The sequence below is a fragment of the Acanthisitta chloris genome, unplaced genomic scaffold (genome assembly GCF_000695815.1).
Source record: "Acanthisitta chloris isolate BGI_N310 unplaced genomic scaffold, ASM69581v1 scaffold82, whole genome shotgun sequence".
NCBI classification, from domain to species: domain Eukaryota; kingdom Metazoa; phylum Chordata; class Aves; order Passeriformes; family Acanthisittidae; genus Acanthisitta; species Acanthisitta chloris.
The window spans coordinates 55,615-78,823 of NW_008661962.1; the positions used below are offsets into that span (position 1 = coordinate 55,615).

Sequence of the window (23,209 nt, forward strand, 5' to 3'; positions counted from 1 at the left end):
CTCTCTTCAAAGTTCTTCCTTATTTCCAAAGGATACATAAATCTGTTCAAATTTTTCCTCACCCTTTAAAGTGACACTACATTGAGGGAAAACCTGTTTCTTGACCCTCTTAACCTGTTTCTTAACCTTCCAGTTCTTAAGACAAGCTCCTGCATATGGATGAAAGGATAATAATTTACAGGAAGATACTTAGAGTAACATGAAGTGTTGTGGCATGACAATCTCTTTAATATATTAGAATAGTTAGTTAGTTAGTTAGTTAGTTAGTTAGTTAGTTAGTTAGTTAGTTAGTTAGTTAGTTAGTTAGTTAGTTAGTTAGTTAGTTTAGGACCTGTTTGTGGATAGGCACAGCAAGTATCTTATCTGTCCCTTCTATTCTTGCATTCATAAAAATCATAGTATACCAGGCTGGAAGAGAGCTAAAGTATCATCTGGTCTAGCCTTTCTTAGCAAAAGTATGGTCGAGACAAGATAGCCTAGCACCCTGCCCAGCTGAATCTTAAAAGTGTCCAGTTTTGGGGATTCCACCACTTCACTGGGAACGTTAGTCCAATGGTTGATTGCTCGCTGTGAAAGTATTTCCTCGTGTGTCCACTTGGAATCTCCTCAGGAGTAATTTGTTCCCATTACCCCTCATCTTTTCCACGTGAGTCCTTGTGAAAGGGAGTCACTATCTTCTCTGTAGCTGCTCTTTAAACACTGGACCATGGTGATAAGGTCTCCCCTGAACCTTCTTTTCTCAAGTCTGAACAAAGCCGGTTCTCTCAGCCTTTCCTTGCAGGGCAGGCTTCCCACTTCCTTAATCATGTTTGTGGCCTTTCTCTGGACCCTGTTCAACCTGTCCACATCTCTCTGAACAGTGTGGAACAAATCTGAACATAGTGTTCCAGGTGTGGCCAGACAAGCACTGAGTAGAGTGGGACAATAACTTCTTTATCTCTGCTAGTTTGTGATGTCCTTGTTGATGCAACCCAGCATCATGTTGGCTTTCTTTGTCACAGCAGCACACTGTTCACTCATATTGAGCTGATTGTCAGCAATACCCGCAGGTCCTTTTCTACAGAGCTGCTCCCCAGCTGGGTAGTGTGCTACATTCTTGGTTTATGTTTTCTCAGGTGAGGACCTTCTATTTGTCTTTGTTGAACTTCATAAGGTCCTTGTTAGCTCATTCTTAGAGTGTATCCATGCCTTTCTGTTGGGTGGCTCTCCCTTCTGAAGTGTCCACTTCCACTCAGTTTGGTATCACCATCAAATCTCATCAGGGTACACTCAATCCCATCATCCAGATCACTTATTAAGAGCTTTAGACTCAATGTTGGTCACTGGGCGGCTCCACTTGTTACAGGTTGCCAATTTAAAAAGTAGCTGTTTAACACCCTTCTCCAGGTGCTGCCTGACAGCCACTTCCCCACCCAGCACACAGACCAGTTACCAAGATCATCACTCATAGGTTCTCTAGGAGGAGACAGTGGCAAACTGTATGGAAAGCCTTGGAGAAATCAAGGTAGACAATGTCCACTGCTTGCCCCACATCCATTGAGGAGGTCACTTTGTTCCAGAATGCAGTCATACTTGTCATGCATTATTTGCCCATGGTGAATCCATGATGGCTTTTCCCAGTCAAGTGCTTCATTTGACTTGTGGCAACCCCAGGAAGATTCATTCCATAACTTTCCCAGGGACTGAAGTAATAGTGACAGGCCTATAATTTCCTGTATCATCCTTTAAGACCTTCTTGTAGATGGGACTGACATTAGCATTATTCCAGTTTTCTGGGATGTCCCCTGATCTCCATGACTTCTCAAAAATTACGGTGACTGACCTTGTAGCAATGTCAACAAGTTCACTTAACAGCCTCAAGTGGATATTGTCAGGTCCCATTGATTTGTAGGGGCCAAGGTCCTGTAATAGTTCACCTACAAACTCTTTGTGATGCTGGATCTATGTTTGCAGCGACCTCGATTTCCTCTCCTTCCTCTCCTCCCCTGAGGTCTGAGATCCAACAGCACTGGTAAAGATAGGGGTGAAGGAAGTGTTGAGAACTTCTGCCTTTTCAACATTGTTGGTGACTAATTCATCTCTCCTTCTTAAAAGTGGGCCAAAATTTTTCCTTCTGATTCTATGGAGAGTTTTCAACAAGGGTGCAGCAAAGAGATGATTACCATTGTATTGGCTGGAGAGATATCTGAAGTGAAATTAATGCTTTCTGGCACGTGCTTGGCCTTTATTTAGAGTATAGCTTATTTAGTCCAATGACTTCATACATTGCATTTGACTAATACAGAGCCTTGAAATTATTTCTGCTGTTAAGATAAAAACTCCTTCCCCTATTGTTTTTAAAGGGTGAAGATGTAACTATTGAATTATGTATTGACTCAAGTGTGTGAGGTGTCATGCATTGATTATGATTGCATTGTGAATTTGATCAGGAAATTTTCATAATAATAATATAAGGAAGCTTTTCACCTTCTAATTGATTTTCAGGGCGATTAAATTAAGACCTTGTCTAAGTACAACTGTCCTTATCAATTACTGGCAGAATAGAGAAATTAAAGGATTAAAAATTTACGTGTGTTAAGATTCAGTATTTATGGTCTAAAATCAATCAGATCATAGACTGAATAATTCCATTATGGCAAAACTATCATTCAGGATTAGGCTGTGGTAATTTGGAGGGAAAAAAAAGCTGTCTGCATTAGTACATATGGGAAAAATTAAGATTGCAAAATTAAGCACACAGAGCTTAGCAAATGGAGTTAAAATAAGCAGCATGAACTTAATTCAACTGTGTAATACTTATGGGTTCTGATGGCCAGTAATAACCAGTAATCTTTACATAGGCTCTGTGTATGTTGTGGATGAGCTGTTGCCTTGTAAAAATTCTTTCTGTTCTGTGTATGTCTTTATGTCTGTCTTACAGTGTGTATCTATTCTTAAGTATATACAGATTTAATTTTTTTTCCTGTGCTATTTTCACCAGAGTACCTGCGTACTTTGTAATCATCGGTATTCACTTTTGCAACACTTATATTACTAGTTTTATTTTATGGATAGGGCCTTTGTGTAAAAAAAAAAAAAAAAAAAGAGTGAATGCTAATTCTGAGTGCTCAGTTTTACATAGGCAGGACCTGAGTTTTCAGAGTAGTTCATGTATTTAAAGTAGTGTTTCCGCCAACCCCTTTTCAATTAGGAGCACTTAACACTTCCACAGATCTCTGTGGGGTGTTTAAATGCAAGCACTCAAGAAAATGAAGAGTGCATAACAAGTGAGTAACTCTGAAAAGTTTGACTTAAGTGATTTACCTCACGCTTTCTGGCAGAGGTTGGGACAGATTTCTCTAGAGTGACATTGAACTGAGCTAGATGTGAAACTGTCCATTCACTTTTCATACTCCCCTTCCTATTTCATTAAACATCCACAGAGCACTATATCAAAAAGGACAGGCTTCTGTGCACAAAATCTTTATTTGCTACATGAATTCTGTTTTAGTTGTTGAACATCATAAAATCCTCGAGCAGATCTCTTATGGGAAATGTGTGTTTGTATAATTGTAGAGTATATCATTATTCATCCTCTATTTGGGTATATATTAATTTTTGGCAGACAATGTTGATTTTGCATTTCTTAAATTTTAATTGTTGACTTTTATAGACCTAATGTGGCCTAAATAGTTATTCTGAATAGTAATTAAAAAAATAAAATCCCAGTGTCATAGGAGAATCCCAGACATATCCATCATTTGGAGCATTGCTGACGAATACAGATGTCAATGGATAGAAATCTTTAATATTCATGAAATCTCTTTCTGATATGAACTGTTAGAGACATTGACTGCTGCACTAGATGAACATCTGTATGTGAAGGATAGAGTGAATGCTTTTCCACTATATTCCATGTTTACAACAACTTGTGTTTTCAATTGGATTTATAAGGAGAGTTCTTAGTAGTGGTTATAGGCTCTCCCATTTTTCTATTTACTCTGCTCTCTCCTTTTTAAAAAATTTCTTTTGCTTTTTCATTTCCCTCCCCGCCCACTTTTGGCACTATCTATGATTTGTTTCTCACCCCTTCTTTTTCCCTCCTGGTTATACTATTATAGCATCCTTGATTGTCTTGCTTCTGTGTTCTTCAAGGTGTTGTCTTCTTTTTCTTTATATTGCCTATCACGAAGTGGTAGAAAATTAAGAGGGCAAGACGAAGACTCCTTGCCTTCCTTTCTAGTGTTTAGCAAATCAGAATTTGGTGTCCAGGACTAATTTCATGAAAGAGCCTTCTTAGCCCCTACTTTTCTAAGATACAAAGTCTTTGTGCAAATGTAATTTTCCTTTGAGAATTTCACTGCTATCTTCTATTTAGGCACCCTACAAATAGCTATTTCCTGACATTGATATATTTAGACTTCTATTTTTTATAGTCTCAGGATAATCACACTCTTAACAAATTCTTGTCTCTGATGCATAGAAAGAAGGAACCAAAACTCTTAAAAGATTTTGCTGTGTAAGATTATGAGAGTGATGTAAATTAAGATTATAAAAGGTTTTATTTTCTTTTACTTAAGAAAGTATATTTTAGAAACAAGTTATGCAACAATGGTGTCATAGACCGGGGAGGTATTTATTTAGTGCTTCTGCCATTCAAATTTGCAGACCTCGAGAGGAAGTAGTCTGCATCTGGATGTTCCTGATTTGTTTAATAAAAGTATGTTGAGGTTGAAGCATTTTAGTTTGGCTAAATCTTTGTAAGTTATTTTGTGTATGTACAGAATTTCCACGGATTACAGTAAGCTTTGTCATAGAAAACAGCACACAATACTTTTGACATTAGAATGACATGCTTTCTCACACATTACTTGCTAGTGTCTTTTTTCAGCAAGTGCATATTAAAAAAATAAAATTGAGCCTAAAAGTATATCATGCACTTGATTAAGTACTTCTTATACATAGTTTGTTATTTTGACCTCTGAAGTGCAATCCACTTCCTTGTTGTTTTGTTGAGGGGTTTTTGGCTAAACAATGATGTATTTTTCAACTAAGAAGACAAATACCACTAAAATTAATTATTTTTCAAGATATTTCTACAGAATGAGATGGGATTGCACTTATGGAATCCCTGTTTTTTGCTTAAAAGGTTCATAGTTTCCATGAAATGCACTGGACTTGATAGATGATCCCTAAAGCAATTGTAGTAGACAGAATTGTAACCTCAAATATCTGCAAAGTTATTGTGCAGTATAGTAACTGAGAATTCAGAAAGCAACTGTTAGCCTAACTATTAGAATGAAAACACAAACCTGCCAAATATTGTTGTTCTGGTATAAGGACCATTTAATAAGGTGACAGAAATGCTGTATACTAAATTACTGGAGGATTCATTGATCTTGATAGCAAATTTTTAAATTTGAAAGCTATTCTAGAGAATTATATACTGTATTGTAGAAAAAAATATCAAAAAGCCGCTATATCTCTGTGTATACCCAAAATGAGATTTGATTGAAAATAGTGAGATCTGTGCTTACTGACTTAAGGTCTATAATACCTTAAGATTAATTGGGAGCATAAATGGAGAAGCTGACAACCTGGAACCTTGACTGCTTAAAATTGCTGACCCGATTACTGCTAAGCCCTTTGCTGACATGTTAATATGTCTATTTAAACTGGTAAATCACCACCATTTCAGTGCGTGCTAGAGTTGGTCCATTGGATGAAGGAAGATGTAAGTTTAATTTAAATAATTATTGACCTATTATGACCTTTTCGTTTCATTTGTACTGCTCCTCTCAAGGTAAGCAATTATATTTTTATAGTGTTGGATGATAACCAATGTACAGGAGCTATCTTTATTGATTTAAGTAAAGCCTTTGATCTGGTAATCACCAACTATTGCTATCTAGAATGGCCTTAACTATACTGGATATTACTACAGGTATTTGGTTTTAAAATATGCAGAATTTAGAATTGCATTAAGATGTTGCAAACAAAGTAAAAACATTTTTGGAAATCCAAAAGTTTCAACTTCATGTTCTTGCTTTATACAACCCATGCCATTTTTTCAGTTATAACTAATTTTAGAACAGCAACCTTTTTTGTTGTTGTTGTTTTTTGTTTTGTTTTGTTTTGATTTGGTTTGGGTTTTTAATACGAAGCAGATGGTCCTTTTGGGAAATGCCTGGCATTTAAATTGTTGTAAAAAATTTGCTACCTATATTGGTAATTTTTTGGAAGCAGGTTTAGTTCATTGGTTGTTTATTTAGGTCTCTCTTACACTGCAAATTCAGAGGTGTAAACTTCTGTTCTTCCATATGTGGATGGAAACCAATCTGAAATTCTTATTTTTGAATTTTTTAACTGATATGTACATTTTGTGCAATTTTTTAAAAACCAATATTCATATCAGTGTTTTAGATAAGATTAATAATTGAAATATTGGACCTTAATCATAATTTGCAGGTGATACCTGAGTAGCTTTCAGAACAGTCGTACTCAACCAATATGTTCTTGTAGGTTTTTTTCTCACTCCTCATGTACCTACTTCTTTTTTACCTCTTGCTTAACATTTTTCTCTGGACAAGTTTTCCTTTTTCTGCCTCCTCTCTTTTGTTTTAATGTATGGCTTTGGAAAGTCTGACTAGATATGGGTTCAAACTGTCTTTAGAGAGGTGTGAAATTTGTGTTAATTTCTGATCTGCTCCTCTAATGAGTTCCAGGTCTTCTATCCTTCTTACAAAGGCAGTTCAGTCTTGCTCTGGTGAGCCTTGAAACTAACAGCAGTTGTTCTGAGAGGTCACTAACCTAATGAAAAGGGCATTCTTGAGAAATCTTGAACCACTTCCATGGATAGCCATGAAGATTAATATTGGGACCTTACATTTGACCTAATATTCTATGGAGAGTCTGTGTAGTGAGCAGAGCAAATGGGATGATGTGCTCATGGCAGAGTGTAAATAAAGCTGGTGCATTCTCAATTTTTTCTTTCCTTTTTTCTCCCTTTTTCTATTTTATCCATTTTTTTGTTTCAGGTATGTGAGCTAAATGTCTTGTTCTTGCTAAAGATCATGAAGGTGAGGCTTGTTGTGACCAGGTGCATTCCTGAGAAGCCATAGCATAATCTCCTCACTAGTCACGGGTGGAAGGCAGCAGGTTTTTGTACACTGCTGGCTCTGCCAGCCTGTGCTGACATGGCTGGAACTTAGTGTTTTGAACTGTGTTCATGAAAAAGTTGATGATACAGTAGAACTGATAATTAAGCACAGCAATATTCTTTTCAGTCACCATATTTTGTGATTTCATTATCTGTAAGGCCCGAAAATGGTTATTTTGAAGTAATTTGTTCTTTCTTTGTCTATTGAAAAGGCATTTTATTCTTTCATCTTTGGTCTGTTTTGGTTTTAGGAACAGCTCTTTGTTGGTAATTTCAGAATTCTTCTCTCAGCTTTCTTTATTTTTGTCTTGTTTCATATTCCTAATAGGTTTAATTGTACAAGCAGACAGTACTACAGCTGGCTTAATACCAGCCTCATTGTTCAGTCTCATACACTATTTTTTCAGGCTGTTGGCCAAAGGCTAAATGAGATGATGAGTAAAGGTTGGGACTGATCAGCAGGCTTGAAAGTTATACCTTAAACCTTAGCATGATCCCATTTTACGACTGCAGGTATTCAGAGTGGAATGACAGATACACGTGTGAATCTTTTTATCACTAAATGCCTGTAGTAGCAGCATATTTCAATATAGCTTTTGGTTTTAAAATAATGTAGGTACTAAAATAAATAGAATCCCTGTCTACTAACATGGCTAAGAACTAAAAATAAAAATGACTCAATGCTGGGATGGCTAATTTTATCTTGGGTAAAATTATGGGTTTTTTTCTCCTCTGTGGATAAAAAAAAATTCAATTCTTTGGAACTGTGGTAAGCCTTGAAGTCATAAAGAACATTTACTAGTGTTTTGTGCTGCTATGAAGGTTCTATTTTTCCTCTCTGCCAGGAAGAGGGAACCTGCCAGACAGTGGTTTCTTTCCCCATTAGGAGAATTTTTTTCCTAGTCAACATCATCTCTCTATGCCTTCCCACCTTCTTTGGGAGTACTCTGGCGAAGCTAAAAGACAGTATAAAAGCTTCAAATATTTCCCTTATAGCAATGACTTCACACTGGTGTTTCACACAGCTGTAAATCTTGTATCAAATTTTTTTTTAAAATGTTTTTTATTAAATAGCTATTTGGACAAAATACTAATTCATTTTGCCCAATTATGCCATAAATATATACCAATATGAAACAACATGTTCTCCTGAACAACCCTAACCCTAAATGTACTTCCTCAGACCCCACGTGTTTTTTGTCAGCTATCAGGAGGGGGTTAAAATAAAAGATATATCTTCTGCTTTTGGTGCAGGACTAGTTATATGATAAGCATTTGATATTGATAATAAGGAAAACAGGTTTCCATGTTTCAAATTAAAACTATTGAACAAGGTTATATCTTGGATATATATGATCTCACGACTATACTTGCTGATCTGAATTTCTGTCATCCCACAGAAGTTCAACCAGTTCTTATAGGGTATCAGTTTATTAACCATTCTCTAATACACGTTATAGATGGCAAGTGCTAGAGCCTTTGTCATTGTGCCTCAAGGCTAAGGCTCTCTGCCCAAAGATACTAGATCAGCCAATTTTATCTGTGTTTATAAAGCTGGCATTTCTATCTTCTTAGCTATTCCATGTAGCCAGAATGAGCTCTATAATGCTTTTTTTTGACTCATGGGATATTAATAATATGAGGTTATTTTAAATGTTTATACTATGCTGCAAATATTTTAAACTTATACAGTGGGCAGGGAAATGGGGAGGGATAAGCAAAAAAAAAAATAAAATAAAGAAAATCTCTTGGTCCATGGGGTATATTTTCAGAACAGCATACGAGCATTTAGTCACACAAGTCCCATTAATGTTAATGGTCCCAAGCTTTCTTTTATTCATCACAGTGCTGATTGCACTTGGTCAGCTCTTTATCAGTTTGAAATATTGACAGTAGGAGGAGGCGTTCCCTTAGCCAGGCCTGACTGTTGCTGTGCTCTTTTAACTTAGTCATCCTGCAAATGCTCCTATAAATGGATTTATTTCAGCAGATCCAAAATACATCAGCCAGATCACCTTACCCCAGTGCTAGCCCCTTTGCATTGGCTTCAATTTGCAAGAGCATTGATTTTAAACATTGATCATTACTTATATAGCACTCTGTGGTTTTGCACCATCCTATTTATTATCTAACTTGTTACCTGTGCTGCTGCTAAAGTCCTATCTTTATCTTTCTAAGAAGTGATTATTTGCTCTCTATGGTTATGATTATGATAAAACCGGAAAAATATGTTGGATGCAATAACTCAAAATTTCTAAATTCTCTGCTATGCAGCACCACATTTCCTTTAGTGGTTTATACAGAACAAGGGTAATGGTTTAAAACTAAAATAGGGTAGATTTAGACTAGTTATAAGGAAGCTTTTTCACCATGAGAGTGGTGAAACACTGGCACAGGTTGCCCAGAGAAGTTGTGGATGCCTCATCCCTGGAAACATTCAAGGTGAGGTTGGGTGTGGCTCTGAGCTACCTGATCTAGTTGAAGATGTCCCTGATCATTGCAGGGAGGATTGGACGAGCTGACCTTAAAAGGTGCCTTCCAACCCAAACCATTCTATGATTCAAAATTGTTCCAGTGCTGTCTACAAATATGTTGGTGGCAATAACTCTAAATTTCTAAATTTTCTGCTATGCAGCACCACTTTTCCTTTAGTGTTCTATATAGGACAAGGGGTAATGGTTTTAAACTAAAATAGGGTAGATTTAGACTAATTATAAGGAAGCCTACTATAGTTATTGCAAAAGAGATATTTCTCTTTTGATCATATCCTTATGGAGTGCTTTATTTTGCTTTATTTCTTGGAAATTTAATTGGGGGAAAACTAGGCTATTGGGGGTCATGCCTTCTACTTTCTAAATATTTTGTAAGATGTCTTCCTCTGCTGTCCAAAAAAATCTATGCAATGTTGGTCAAGCAAGTGGTTGTAGCACAAAATATTTTCCGATACTGAGCAAGGTAGGGAACTACTGAAGTGTATTGCTATTCTATTCTTTAATTCAGAGAGTCATTGTTATTTATACTGATGGCACTCTTTGGTGCTATGTCAAGTGATATTCTTGGAGACTTTGAAAAACCCACAATATCTACTTCAGTAAGGAAAAAAATAAAAGAGGAGATAATCTAATTTTGACCTGATACTTGATATGTGTGTCCATTTAAAATTCTTTGTTCTGATCATGCTTACATGGTTTTAAATTGAGATTAGTGTTATTGTAGGGTGGTCAGAGTTAGAATAACTGATACTTGGAGTGGAGTGTGTCCTCATGTTTTGTCCTGAGTAAAGAAAAAAAAAAGTGGTTAAATAAGAAATATTACCACATTTTTATATAGACTTTTTTTCCCTAGGCTTAGTTTCTTGACTTACTAATAATGAAACTTCACCAGTAGAGGGGTCACCACTAACAGAATGAATTCTCTTCTGTAGTAAATAGTAGGAATTTTGGAGTAGTGGTGTTTTAGCCCTTGGGGGATTTTATTTTATGCTTTTTCAAGCTGTTCAGTGACTTGCTGCAGAGACAGGGAGGGAGGAGGGGGAATCTATTTACACAAATTACAGTCTTTGTTCCCATCAACCTTCATAATTGGATGAACAAAATGAAGGCTAGACTGGCAGGTACAACTATCCCAGGTAATATCTTTTGAGCCAGAAACAAATTATGAAGTGAATTGTAGAACCAGGGTGAAACCTTGTTGGGGAGATTCAAGAAGGGAGTGGGAAGTAAGTGTTTTTGAGAATGTCTGAATTTGAATTGGGAAGAACTGTAGAATGGAAACACGAGTTTTATCCTGGGATGAAAGTCATCCTTTCCACAGAAGTTCTGGCACTATTCAGAGTGAGTTCCTTTACAAACAATTTGCACATTTAATTATTAGGTTTTGGGTGTTTTGTTCATTGTTTTTAAAAGATGAAGTTTGTTATAAAAACACTGCACTCCAGCTTTCAAATTTAGGTGTTTCTCCCATTTAGTTTCCTCCATTAGTATTCTTTAATATTTCTTCTGTCTGTTTAATATTTCTTCTCTCCCAAATTGTTCCAGTCCAGTGATTGAAATATGCCAATTTGAGCTGTTTATTCCAAACCTATGTTAGATTGTCATGTTAGCATCATTAATGTTCAAAAAATTAGGATATTTCTGTGTACACTTGGTTATGCTACTGAACTGCTTGCACTAAGGGGGAAAAATGAGCTGAATGGGAATCTTGGGTGAAGCAAAGACTGCATAATTGGTTTTATGCCAGACCTTCTGCCTTTCACATAGGCAGGAAAGGGCCAGGGAGATGTCAGAGGTGGAAATCAGGGCAACACAGTACTCCTGCAGAATTGTAAAGTGACCACCAACTGCAGCCAGCCTGAGAAATGGCCAGTGCTCAAGGCTGCTTTAAGACAGAAACGCCCAGTTCTCTTGGCTTTATAAAACTCCAAATGAAATCATTCTACTCCTAAGAGCCTTGATATTACTACTGCATATTATGGGAGGAAATATGTTAATAGCTCACGAGCAGTCTTTTCCCAGAGCTCTTACTGTGGGACAGGGCTGAGCTGGGTATAAGGTTTCAGACTTGAAACCTTTTCCACAGCAGTTTGGGATCCAGTTTACCTGGCAGTCCCCGTGCCTGGAAGCCCTGCTGTCAGCTGCCTGGTGCAGTGGCAGTGTTCCTGAACCGACACAGCTGAGAGCCACATGCTGTTCAAGATTCTTTGGCCAGCTTTCCTCTACGCCTGTGCAATTGTGTGCTAGGCATGCCTTGTTACTACCATTACACAACTCACCCTTTTAGAGGCAGTTTAGATTGAATATTTCTTTTATTTTGTGTTTTTAAGTGCATCTATAGATAAGGGGTTTTTGCATTGTTAAGGATGAGGTATTTTCCCCCCTTTCCCTTACACTGCTCTAGCATCACAAGCAAAACTGTAAAACAATCAGTGGGAGTTAAACAAGCTGGCTGTCTTCTGAATCCTCAGGCAACACGGGGGACAGGAAAAAAGGTGACTTGGAGCCATTGTTACAGCACATGGGGCAAAGATTGTTGTGGGTTGGGATTTTTTTATGGTTTTTTTTTTGTTGTTGCTGTTGCTTTTGTTTTTTATGTGTGACTTTCTGTAAGTCACTGCAAGTGATATACAATAATGGTCACACTGGAAACAAAAGAATATAAAGTCTCGTACTTGGTAAGGTTGTATGTCTAATCATCCAGTTTTTGGTTTAATCTATTAGAGTATTGTTATCAATCATGATTTTCTCTGTTGCAGAAAGTCTCATACTTTGAGGGAAAGGGAGAGAGAGAAGAAAGAACATTATCATTGAATTTTGCAGAAGAGGAGAAATTTCCTTATTGCCATCATTCTGAATTAGTCAGTCGTATTATGTAATCACTCATGTTTTAAGCAATAATGTAAAAATCAACACAAAGGCAGGCTACAGCCAAGTGGTGTTTAATTCAAGAATCCCGTAAGGAATTAAAATTCTGAAAAGATTACATAGGCTCAATCGATAACTGTCTGAAAATATCACAATATATGGAGGTTAAATGACATCATGCTATGTGAAAGAAATGAAAAGAAAGTATTTTAAATATTGGCATTATCTCTTTATATTTAGATTAATAAGATTAGTTGAATGTTAAATCTTTACCTGTCTCTTCTGTATTAGGATCAAAAATTGGACAGCGTCTGCCCTAAGGAGTTTACAGTCTAAGTGTACGACAGGATCAACTACACATACACAAAAAACAGAGAAGGGAAATCTATGGACGTTAGCTATTTTTTTAAATTCTTGTGCCTGGACAGTTTATTTCATTCCTTGTTTGGTGCTGCAATTTAACTTTCATTGGACAAGCAGAATTAGGATGGTATTTAATAAATGTTATATGCTATGTCAATTAATTTCCTGTCATTATAGTTGTCAATATTCCTTGCTTTCTTGTTTTCCTCAAGTTGAAATTTTAGCAAATTGTGCCCTTTATTTAAGCCCTTATGGGTTGAATTACACGGCTATTCATACCATGGCAATGTCTTTGTTCATGCTCATTTCTGGATCACCTTTTCTACTCATTTCATGAATGGATGTAATTCAGAATTTAGAGATATACTTAATTTTCTCCGAGTATTGATTAGAGTCATGAGAAAATCATGAACTCCTTACTCTGCATGTAAAAAACACTGAAACACCAACAGATATCACTGCTGGTGCTGCTGTGTGTGTCAGTTGGCTTACCACTCTTAATTGCATCTGGACATACAGTGAAAATCTCAGCTCCAATCCTTGTCTGTGGAGCAGCTAGCCCATCTGGGTAGGATGAAAGTATTACCTCTGTGTTTCACTACTGCCAGCATTATCATGTACCATCCTGGCTGTTCAGGTAGGCGACTGCACAGAGGACATAATGCCTGGTTATGTCTGTCCCCTGTCAGGTGTATTGGTCATGTTAACTCTATTAGTGGATGGTAGTACAAGAGTTTTTCTGTGTTCACCACATACCACTGTACTGCGTTCTTAAAAACCAGAGGAGAGGAAGAGTTTGAGTTGTATTTATCACTCTGAAAGTATTTCATACTGTGTGACTATTCAGCTACAGATGAATGTGATTTCATTGCCGTGCTGGTTTTGTTTTAGGTTTTGTATGTGTTTAAAGCTTACAGTGAGTGCAGGAGGTTGATTCTTGGGAATAAGCCAGACTACAAATTGATGACACAACCTCCACAGCTGGCTTACTGCACTAGGTCATGTTTTCTGTGGCACACTCTGTATAGAAGCTTGGCAGAGCAGCGAATGATGGTGAATTTGGTGAATATGACCTTAACATATGATAAATAATATTAAATCCCCTGTTCAATTATTGGGCCACGTACTTAAGATGGCACACCATGCAAGGAAACGACAGTAACAGCAGCGGATGCTGAGCAACTGCTACAGGTGGTTCTCCCCTCTTTCCCCAATTCTATTTTCAAAATCAGTCCAGGGACTGTGACTGCTGTACAAATGATAAAATCTTTGCTTTGTGCATTGGGAAACGTTAGAGAGAGTAAACAGAGATCACATATGCTAAAGCAATATCTAAGAGAAAATTGCTGGATTTCTTAGCTTCTCGTGCGGCATTTGTCTGTTTCCTGTATATTCTAGATAGTGCATAGTAGATAACTTTTATAATACTAGACTCAGTATGTTAGCTTTATCCTGTTGATATTAATGCCTCTAATCAATCACATAGTCATTCAAAGACACCAGGGCCAAGGCTGTCTTTCAGCATTATGGCTAACTCTACATGCACACCTCCAGAGAGGTTGGGCTGAAATTTTCAGTATTTGTTCTGCCCGTTTCTGTAAGTGTGGTACTTTCACTGAAACTGAACTTGAGGTGTTGAAAACAGTGTTTTGATAGCAGTGGATCATATTCTAGGTAAAATATTCTGTGTAATTGCTTCAAAGTGTTTGGGTATGTTTTCAGTGGACATTGCATGCCAAAACCCATGAAGCACTTAATCCACAGAGTGAGCAGTTCCTCGGTGCTGAGGCACGAGGATAACAGAACAAAATGTAATGGAATATAATTAGCTCTTTCAAAGCAGGACTACTGCACTTTCAAGGTGTAGTTCCATTTTGTGGCAAATACCTTAGAAGGCAATGAGTGAACCTTCACAATTACGTATACATCTGTACATAAGGATTGCACCTGAAATTCCATTGAAATCCTTTTGTGAACTTAGCACCTACAACTAAAATCAGTTTTAGGCTTCCTTTGGAAAAGGTTATTGTGTCAAGAATAGCCAGGGGAAATGCTGCAACAAATACTACTAGATGAAAATACTATATATTCCTATCAATTAATTCTTAATTTGGAAGTTTTGTTGCAGTTTATTGGTGTATCTTAAATTGACTTGAATTAACTTGAATATGTTGTTACCTTTTTTATCCCAGTTCTACCATGAGTAGCGTTTGTTGCTGAGTTTGTAACTTTAAACTATGCTTTTTTTTTTTTTTTGCTGAGTGCTTGCTCTATGGTGTTGCATTTATGTCTCTAAGTTTAGGGTTTTTTTCCTCCTTGTTACATTTCCATTTTTGTCCTATAGTATTCCTCAAGACACTAATTAGTTTTAGTTATTTTTCTGTTCCATATGTACACCGTCTCATCAATAATCCTCTTCACTTGCTGCAGGATTTCCACCTTATTGTGTTTTCAGCTTCTGAGATGCTGTGTGAAGAGACTCTGCCTTGGCTAGTTCACAGTTGTCTAAATTTGCTGTGTTTCAGATCATTACACTGACTTTAATTTTGATACATTTGCATTTTGCTCAGTTCTAGTCTTATTCTTTTCCCTTGATCAGTTAAATTGCTGTCTGTGCAGTGACACATTTGTACTACTGCTGGAAATACTAACTAAAGGCTTATAATTGAAGTGCTATTTACAACTACTGACCTCCAGCTTGTTTCTGATTTCACTGTGATGTTGACCTTTTATAGATTGCACTGTTGTAAATCTTTGAAGTGATTCTTCTTGTCATCATATTTCTAGTAATTACGATTTGCATGGCATTAACACCTAGAAGCCTCTCCCACCTTACCCTTGTTGCATAAGATGACCTTTTTTATGCACTCATTCACATATGGGTAACAGAATACAGTTCTTTCTCTAAAGAATTTACCCTGAAATGAAGACAAATGCTTGCCTCTGTTTCCATTCTTTGAGCATCAACCATTGAATTAGTGAAATTGCTCATAAATGATTCTTAGTCCTAGAAACTATTTTCTCCCTTTGATAAAGAAATCAGAGTCTGAGCTCTTCTAGGCTGTGAAAAAATGAAGAAATTAAGATGAATAAATAGATTTTTGGAGAGGCCATATTTGAGAAAATTTTTCTCAGATTTTGCTCAAGCTGGACACCAACCTCAAAGAAAGCATTAGCTGAATATTGGGCTGATTGTTCTTCTTTGTTCATATTTTGCCTCAATATTGAGCAACACAGAAACAAACTTGCAGCTGATCCTTACCCCAAACAGGATTTGATTCCATGAGTTTCAAGATTACAGTTATTGTTTGTACTCTGGTAGCTGTGCTTTGAGAAAGTAATACTGGTTGGATGCAAGCTGTTGTATACTTTCCCAATGCACACAAGCAGAAGACAGTTATGAATTCTGTTCATAGATTTGCTTAATAAATTAATTTGATTCAGGACACTAGTTTCTTTAATGACAGTATTGCTTAAAAGTCTGTGTAAAGAACTGGCTGTTGACTCTAATGACAGAGGATGATAACAGATAATAGTATCACCTGCATCTTTGTATCTGGTTTCACCCTGATCTCTCATATATGTTTTTCTGAGGCCTTCATTTATTTGTTTAGATAAATCTGGGTAGTCAGACTGACCAGTTCCTTTTGGGTCTTCCTAAACCCTCAGGTGCTTTTGACCATTGTCCTAATTATGTTTCTTTTTTAGCTGAGAAGTTGTGAAGTACCTGTGAAAAGCTGCATTTTCGCTTTGAACTTCTTTCATTTTACTTTCCTTGAATGCTGCCTTGTGTGTTAAGTGGGGGTTAGAAAGCTTCTTGGCTCCCACTCTGCCTTTCCTAGACAATCTCATAAGCTTGTATTATGTCCTCTTCGTTGTGCACTAACTGCTGCAAACCAACCTTTTTCACTTTATCTTCATATGAAAGTATTCTCATGCCATGATCAATCTTGCTCTGAGCAGGCTGGGGTTTTTTTATTGAAGAGCTACTTTTTATAAATATAAAATCTTTAATATGTAAAGTACAGTTTATTTATTTTTTCACATTTTCCAAACATTACAGAACCTTACACAAGTTGTATTGGCCACTGTTCTTCAGGAAGGAGGAATAGGGAGGCAGGGCAGTTTAAGTGATGGCTCTCAGGTGACATACCTCAGTCGTTGGCTAAGTACAGACTCAAGGTCTCCTAATTTTGAATCTCTTGATTTAACCACTAGGTATTGCTCTCTTCCTGAAAAGGCATCACTCTGTAAGTGAGGGGATAAAGTGTTACTAATACATCAAATCTTATCAAATGACTTTAAACTTATCTTAGCTTTCTTTTCACCAAGGTTTGCTGTAAATCTTTCTTACTAGGGAGTAGCAGGACTTGTGTCCTTGCTAAAAGGAGAAGATTGATTTACTATATTCGTATGGAATCAGCAGCTTCCTATGAGTATGCAATAATGAATTGGAATTTCCGATAGTTTTTGCCCCTGTGCAACACGTTGAGAGATGTTAAAGCCTGGAATATGTTACAGAAGTCCATTTGATAGAAACTTATAGATGTGTGTCTTCTACATAGAATAACAGCATAACAAATCTTTTAATATGTGCAATATTCTTATTCTTCAAATACTCTAATTGATTGTTCATTGGGCTCAGTCAGCCAAAAGTGGAGAGAAACTTTGTACAGACATCATTAGTTTTTCTCCATTTAAAGATTAATCATGAAGAGCTCTGGCTCTTTAATTCTGTAATTTGTATATTTAATGGGCTGCTGCAGAATCTATGACAGTAATTAGCATAGCCTGAAAACTCATTAATACGCAACAACATGATTAATGCAGCATTAATGCAAACATGACTGAAGTTATTTGGGTTATGTAGTAAGAAGATTAAAGCTAAAATGTCCTGTTTGTTTTACCAGTAGTGGGTATAATGGGGTAGCAAGAAAAATAAGAAAAAGCAGGTATCAAATTAGTCATTTTAGTGTAAAGGAAACACTCGGTTCTCATCAAGAGGGTTTAGGGTTTTGCCTGATAGTTGATTTCCAGAAGAAGTGTTGCATATTTCCTTCTCTCATTCACTCATCGTACTCTGTGTTTATGCTCACTTGGTATTTTATTTTGACTCAGCTTTTTGACTGCTTGAGGTATTAAATGTATATAAAAAAATTCTTTGAGTTGTGTTGTTCTGAATAAAGTTAGAATTTTTCAAAATATGGGGCTTTTGTACCACATAATTTAGAAACACTGGATTTTTAGCATCTCCTGGTTTTACTATGACCACGAAAGAAAAGTTACAGTTTTGAAAAAAGTCTGGGAATTTTTTTTTGTGTGTGTGTGTACAAATATATATGTGTGTGTACATATGTACATGTATGGATGGATGGATATGGCCTTCAAGTATACATTTTAAATTCCTACTAAAAAGCTAAAGCAGCTTAAAAATTAACAGCATTTGCTTCATCAATGGCATTGCTGACTCAGTGTAATGTTTGTGATTATGAACTTTGAAAATGTTTTCAAACACATTAAGGTAACAGTAAAAGATGGAGCTGACCCTGTACCAAAGACAACAAAAGATCTTGGACAGATTTGGGAAGAAGACTTTGCAGCTTCTTCTCTCAACAAAACCCAGGAAGCTATAGGCCTCCACAAAGGGTGAAGAACTCCTTGTATTCAGCAGAGGATCTTCATGAGTGTGTCCAAGGAAGTGTCCTCTGAGTTCCTTCTTTTCCATTATGTGAGAATGCTTTGAATAATGATCAATTTTTATGAAGTCTTCCTTCTTATTTTTAATGCAGTTGCATTTTCTTATATATAAAAAATTAAATTAAGTCTCTTCTAGCTATTTTTTATGACATGACAAAATTCTAATTCAATGGAGATATATACCAACAGAGTTTTACTCCCCATCTGTCCCCTCCCCTGCTAAACCCAAGTTTTCTTTTGTAAATTCTGTGGGAATATGATTAGGCAAAAGCATTTGTATACAGTCTTAATGTTAAATAAATGCTTAATATTTCTCATCCTGAAGGGAATGCTGAGAGCCTAATGCTGTAGTCAAATTTTTATATACAATTTCTATTCATTTTAGCTGGCATTACGCACAAATAAGGACTTCAGTAAGCATAGAGTGATCATTTTCTTTGCCATCAATTTTCTGTTCATTTCATTGGGATGTGCAAATATATAATTATTTACACCATTTCATGTTGCAATATAAGTAGAATGGAAATGCAGATTTCAAGAATTGTACAATTCTGGAAAAAAATTGCACTGGAAATAGACGTACTTCACAGATTATGCAAAATTAATTTCTAAAAATGCTTTGTAATGTTTTCCTTTTTTTTTCCTGAGTCATCGAAGAAATTGTCTGTAATATGCTGAGATATCTAATTATTATTCTTACTAATTGATCTTATTCCTATGGGTTGGGAAAATTAAACTAACACTAGTCTTGCTGATCAGTGACAAGGCTGGAAAAACATTTACTTGGCAGCTCTCAGCACTTTGGGATAGATTTGTTCATGTGGTTATGTCTAAGTTTTGGTGAAGGGTGATGGGACTTTTGAGACATGTAGCAACTCCTATGGATTTAATGAGTCTAATCACTTCTATTTGTTGGCTATTTTGAACTGGACTCTCGGCATCTAGTTGTAGAGAAAGGTACTTTACAGGTGTTTTTGCTGAATGGATGGGACAAGATTAGTTTTTAAGGGGTTCACTTTGCTGAAATCTCTCGTCTGTTACTGCAAAAGATGTTTTCAATTGACTTGCCTCACTGCCTAGATTCTCCTCCCAACTCCTCTTCCACAAAACTTAAAAAAGTCAGAAGTCAATTTGTGATTACAGTGAGTGTTTTTGTATTTTGCAATATAGATTAATTTTTTGTCTTTTTCCTATTTTTTTTTTTTTATTTTTTTAGAAAAGCTAAATTCAATTTAGGTAAATTGGAGAGATGTTTTATAGGAAGGAAACCCTCTATAGTCTGTTGAATAGTTTATTGGTCAAACAAAAAAGTGTTTAGCATTAGTCAGAAGTGAATTTTATTGCTGTAATAATTATAAATTATTAGTATATGTTATGCTAATCTAGGAGCTGCTCTAATTAATTAATTTTTTTCCCACTGACTGCTGACTACCTCTTCTAAACTCAGAGTAATCCTGTGTGCTCTGTAAACTTGCCAGAAACACAGCCAGCCACTCAAGAGCACATTCTTGCCTGTTAAATATTTTTGTGCAGATCTTGTAAGCTAGAAGTGCTAGAAGGATATGAATACACATAGTCTGAATCTGAAATGTTGCTGAAGTTCTCAGATTTGCTAAACTTACATGAGGGAGGCAAAGAGATGATATAAAAATCACACCATATGCATTTTCTTTATTGGGCAAAATACTGGGTTCGGACACATCTGGCATTAGAGCAATTGATACAAGTATTATATACAATTGTTTTACTTGTAATGTCAGCCTGTTACTAAAAGGGACTCTTGAAACTGTGTCAGTTACAGGGTAACATGCTGATATTGTGTCTCAGTTGAATGCCTTTAAAATGCCTGCACTGGTCACTCTTCACATCCTCATTCCCCTACTAACCTGGATGTGCCATCTTTGAAACTAGGACAGAAATCTAATCACAATCCACTGCTGCATAAATTGAAACTGTAGTTCCAGATCGAAGGTTAGTCTGCCCTAACACACTTTGGGATACTTAAAAACATTAATGCTAATATTAGTAATTTATTATACTTGTCCTTTTTATTGCTATATGTTCTCCTTTTTGTCTTTTATGTTCACTATATACAATGCTTGTATTGTTGTTTTGTACAATACCATTTTAATTAAAGAAATTCAATTACAGAAATTAAATAAATATCTTTATTTATAATTAAAGGAATACTGACAGCTTCTCCAATTGCAACTATAATTTGAAATGGGATAAAAGATTTTATTTGGATGGCATACATTAATGTTTAATTTGTAGTAGAATTTCCTCTTGGTTTTTAGCCCAGAAATGATAACAACTTCTTATGGAACAATCATTTTTGTCACACAGACCTGTTAGGTGAATTCTTGAGTTGAAATTCAAGATTCAGTTGATGAAAAGTACATTCCCACTATGCCCCACAGATGGTCATGTTTTCCATCCAAGATTTAGTAGCATCAGTAATATGTCTGAGATGCAGTTTCTGTATATGACAAATTACAGAAGTAATTGTAATGTTGCTATTTTATTTATTTCTATTTTTCTACTATATTTAACATTGAAATTAAAATTTTAGATATGCACACTGACATAATAGACACAAGCCTTTGAGAAGCTTCCTTGCAAAATCTCTCACCCTCCCCCCCAAAGTAAAAAAAAATAATTTTTTTTAGTAATCCAAGTGCTGTGAAAATTTTCATATTTTCAAAGGAAAGCTTTTTGTGTACAGGTGAAACAATATCCATTTTCCGTTCTCAGTGTCAATAAGGCAGGAAAAAAAGGCATGCATATAGTTGTTACAAGTCTGAATGGATTTCTGGCTATGTTTTCCTTTGCCCATGAGGTCTAACATCAATTAGTATCTTCCTGTGAAAAATATTAATTTCACAAGTTTTTATCTTCCAGTGAAAATATTACCTATGGGGCAAAGTTTGCTTAATATGTGGTTTCTCTATTGCACTCACTTCTAGAAATGAAAGAAAATACTGAGGTACAAAAGTATTTATTTAGAGCTAGCTTATATGGACTTTCTTACTTTATGAGAAATTCCAAGATATCTGTACCTTAAGGGGCAGAGTCCTTTTCTCAGTTATGTAATAGGTGACAAATGAATTTAGAAGAGCTTGCTGTAAAGGCTGTGACTGAAAAGAATGACTCCTGGCCCATCAATAATTTCTCTAAAGCTGTGGTAGCTCTACAGGCAGGACTCTTCAATATCCAAAGAAAAAAGAGACCTTCTGCATAACATGTGAAAACTTTTAGAATTGCAGCAATATTACTGTTATGAACAATTTAATCTCTATTTTCTAAGACAATATATGCAAGAATGGTATTTTTTTCAGAAACTCAGTTATTTTGTATGTGTTTGTTCTCCTGAATTAGGTGTGAGGAGGGATCCTTTGGTCTTCAGAAATGTCTTTTGGTGGCTTGATAAAAATACTGGCAGCTTGTTAAATTAACTGTGCTCCCACTGCTGGGATTAGAGGCCATGAATCTCAGCCTCTGCAGCAGATACTGCAGCTGGAAATACCTGGGAACCTCAAAGTACAGCAAAAGTGTTTATTTCTGAGCCAGGCAAAGTTATGATTTTCCTTAAGCATGGACATTGTCGGTTGAGCTTTTTTACTAGAAGGTGTTTGCTTGTGTACAGTTGCTTTTTTGCAGGTGTTTTAATAGTATGACTGATTTTCATTGCCTAGAGAATGTTTTGTATCTGTGACTGCATCATATGGTTTACATGAAAGCATTTATGTGATTAGGGAATGGAGTCAAAGCATATTTCTGAAGGGTCTAAGTAATTAACAAGCACAATGTAGTATGAATTTGCATCAGAATTAGGATTATTCAATTTTTTTAAATATAGGTGCTATCTTCACTGAAACTTTAATGTCTTATTGTTTTCTGCCTGACCTAAGATAGTGAAAATATTGAATAGTTTGATAGAATTGGGCAAAACCCAATAACTTACTGTGTTCTGTGAAAGCATCTTATGCAGAAATGTCACGAAAGTGTATAGTATGAGTGGATGTTGCTATTGTTGCCTTTTCATTTTCCTTTGCAAAAAATTGGTCCAGTTGTGGCATGGGTCCAATGTGCACTCAGCTCATGATATCTGGGTTTGTACATTAGAGAAGCTGGGCCAAATTGGGCATATGGTTTTGCAAGTTTTTTCTTTCTTTCTGTAAGATCATATTCCAGGAGATAGCTTAAAAAATAGTCATAAGATAGTAATGCAGCACTGTGGTTTTCCAAAGTTTCTTTATTCATAATGATACTTCTTGAAACTGAATACATAATTTATGAGTTGTTTCATTAATGTGCCCTTAGATAGTTCCTGAGTGAGTTTATACACTGCACTGCCATATTCCAATAATTTCAAGCTGTTTAATTAGCTTGTTTTGATATTTTATTTGTGGTAAAATGTAATGTAAAAAAATCCTGTGTTTTTTTCCTTGTATGTCATTTAAATGACATGTCATGTGCTGAAATTTTGTCAAAAACCACATGGACAACTATTGATAGTGATCTGGAAAGTCCTTAATTAAATGTAGTTCGTCCATTATTCCTTGGGGTATTTCCCGTTTTTGTTAAAACATTTTCCAAATGTTCTATGTGCACTTAGATATATGTATTTATTAAAGAATATATATATATA

The 23,209-nt window shown here is 36.0% G+C and overlaps 1 protein-coding gene across 1 annotated transcript in view; it reads left to right on the forward strand.

The window, feature by feature from the left end:
• Positions 1-23,209, forward strand: part of USH2A (Usher syndrome 2A (autosomal recessive, mild)) — a gene marked incomplete at both ends in the record, with an annotated part of 237,604 nt that overhangs the window by 49,112 nt on the left and 165,283 nt on the right. The window lies entirely within an intron of this gene.